Source organism: Dendrobium catenatum, unplaced genomic scaffold (assembly GCF_001605985.2).
Source record: "Dendrobium catenatum unplaced genomic scaffold, ASM160598v2 fragScaff_scaffold_659, whole genome shotgun sequence".
Classification (NCBI taxonomy): domain Eukaryota; kingdom Viridiplantae; phylum Streptophyta; class Magnoliopsida; order Asparagales; family Orchidaceae; genus Dendrobium; species Dendrobium catenatum.
In genome coordinates, this window is record NW_021319121.1 from 268,402 (window position 1) to 271,791 (window position 3,390).

The following is a 3,390-nucleotide window of genomic DNA, read 5'->3' on the forward strand; positions in this document are numbered from 1 at the left end:
AATTATAGAGGAATTAAGTTAATGTGCCATACCTTAAAACTATGGGAGAGAGTTATGGAGCATAGGTTGCGGTGTGACACTAATGTTTCTCAAAATCAATTTGGATTCATGCCAGGTAGGTCTACTATGGAAGCTATTCATTTATTGAAATGTTTGATAGAGAAGTATAGAGAGAATCAAGAGGATCTACATATGATTTTTATTTATTTAAGACAGCATATGATCAAGTTCCAAGAGAAGTGCTATGGAGAGTTATGCATAAGAAAGGGGTTAATAATGCTTCAATTCAAATCATTAAGGATATGTATGCAGGAGGTATTACTTGTGTTCAAACACAAGGTGGTTTGACCAAAATATTTTCCTATTTCAGTTGGATTACATCAAGGACCAGCCTTAAGCCCATATTTTTCTGCTTTAGTCATGGATGTTCTCACTAGACATTTGCAAGAGGTTGTACCATGATGTATTCCTTTTGCTGATGATATTCTTGCGGTTGATAAGAGTCATAAGACTAGAGAGGGAGTTGAAGGTTTACTTGAATTATGGAGGTTAACCTTAGAAAAAAAGGAAAAGAAGAAAATAAAAAAAGAAAAAGAAAAAAAAATGGAGGTTAACCTTAGATTCTAAGGTTTTCATTTGATTAGATCTAAAACTGAATATATGGAGTGTAATTTTAGAAATAATAGAACTAGTGGGGAGATTGTGACTTTGGATGATCAAGTTATAAATAAGAGTACACATGTTAGATATATTGAGTATATTGTTCAGAGTGATTGTGAAATAGATGGGGATATTATTAGTAGAATTCAAGTTGGATGGTTGAAGTGGAGGAATGCATCGGGCTTGTTGTGTGATAGAAAATTCTCACTCAAACTTAAGGAAAAATTCTATAAGATGGTAGTAAGACCTGCAATACTTTATGGTGCAGAATGTTGGCCATTAAAAGAGAAACAGAATATTAAGTTAAGTGTTGTAAAGATGAGGATGCTCAGATGGATGAGTTGCTTTACTCTTAGAGAAGATATGAAATAAGCATATACTTGAAATGGCTAGAGTAGCTCCAATGGAAGATAAGATTAGAGAGTCGCCTTAGATGGTTTGGTCACATAAAACGAGGATATTCCGATGACCCGGTTAGGAAAGTAGATGTATTAGATTTGACTTATGTTAAGAAAGGTAGATGTAGACCTAAAAATATTTGTTTAGAAATTATTAAATTTAATCTTTCATTTATTAGATTTAGATGATAATTTGACTCTTAATATGACACAATGGCGAAAAAGGATTCATGTAGCCAACCTTACATAGTGGGATAAAAGCTTGTTGTTGTTGTTATTGTTATTTTATGCGATTTATGTTTGTTATAGTTTTTGTTAGGAATTGTTCATAGCAGCGTCTAGGATTTGTGGGAGAATTCATATACCTCTTGAATAGTAGATCAATTGTATCTTTCATTATTGTTGAAGTATTAATCAAAATCAACCCCCATCTTTAAATTCCTACATTTTTCTGTTTGTTAACTTGCTGTTTTTACTTCCAAAACACATCACAATCCTTCACGACTTCAAACATTTCCACAGACCGGCCTACTATACTCGACTATAACATCTCCACTCTCGCCCTTGCCAACAGTGCAGTATTTCATGTCAAAATCAAACACATCAAAATAGACTATCAATGCATATGTGATTGCTAAAAAACCAAGGACATTATTGCACAAATTGCTGATGTGTTTACTAAATCACTGAATACTGATAATTGCTGCTTTCCGAAACAAGTTAACATTTCAGGAACGAACTGTAAACTGGAGGGGAGATGATAAGTTATCGAACAAGCATCAACACTAAGCATAATGATTCCTTTGTGAACCCTTCAGTTACAGCAGCCACTCTACTTTGAAATTCTATCATAGCAGCCACTTTCTTACACAGCTGTTTCTCAACCGTTTGGTCAAAACCTCCTCTTCAATCCTGACTGCGAGTATGTTAAAAGTACTATTCCTTTGACAGTGACCGCCACTCAACCTTGTAATATATTCAGTACTATTTTCACCAAACGGTTAACGGAAAAATGATTTACATCCACTCTTCTTCAAATTTTTAATTTATTTGCTCTGTATAGTTTATTTGCACTGCTTATTGGTGTTCTAGTTGCTATCAAAAAGAATTACTTTAACACAAAATGCAGGAAGGAGCATAATAACATTTGCCAACCAAATAGATTTTTCTTAAAAGAAATAAAAAAAAATAAGCAGATCTACATTTTCATTCATGTCATCATTGAAAATTAGAATTGCAAGCGAGTGTGTACGCTGATTCTTGAGAATAACACTTCAAAAAAAAAACATTTTTCTATTCCAGGTAAGAAAATTATTTAACTCTATTTAACTCAAATGGAAACTACAAAATTTCTACCACCTCTCCATAAAATCAAAGAAAGAAATAAGGCACAAGAGAAAGAGATTTGAAAGCAGTAAATGACTAATTTTAGATTGGAAACATTGTAGAGAACGGATAAAAGAAAAAATAGATTGCCAAGTACACAGGATCAGCCAATCAATTGAGCTGCACGTTGCCAATCAAATGAATAACACGATTTGATAATCAACTCTTCATCAACACAGCCATTCAGCAAAACCTCGGTTGCTCAAATGCAAAGTCTTCATCGACCAATGAATAATAATCCCAATACAAAAACCAAAAACTATAGGATGTGAAACATATAGGAGTTACTTGATAAATTATAATGATCAATTGACCAAAACGTGCCACTATAGAATTATTGCTTGCAAAAAGATAGATTTCGGAATTCAAAAATTTTAACTTGCTTAGGCAAAGAAGTGCTATTGAGATTAGCCAAATAATTTAATCAAAAATCCAAAGATAATGGTAAATGTTACATGCTCATAACAAAATCCAACACTAAATAATGAGAAGTTCACCTTGAGCACCTTCTCACTCTTCCACTCTTAGGCTTAGCGGAGAAAGACGAACCATATAAGGAAGGAGATTACCACTATGAAGATGGCGCCGAGGACCTTAGTTGATAGAGAAGTAACCGGCGGTGGAGGCGGCGACGGGTGACTGATGATGAGCCAACGCGTCTTGGGTTTTTGAAGATCAATCGTCTCCGCTAAACAGTAGAGGATGCGATTGACGTAGTCTTCCACCGATTCATCGTACTCCCAGTCGGGCTCGTAGAAAGGGGAGCGGAGAATGTCAATTTCCTCGAGGGCGTTGTAAGCGAGGCCGTGATCGACCTCAGGATCGGCCATGCACTAATGACGATGAGGTTGGGAGAGAAGGACGCCTTCTTCTCTTGACTTCAAGTCTCATGAGCAAACTAGGGTTTCCAAAAAGAGGGAATGCAAGGGAAAGGGGGAGGGGGAGG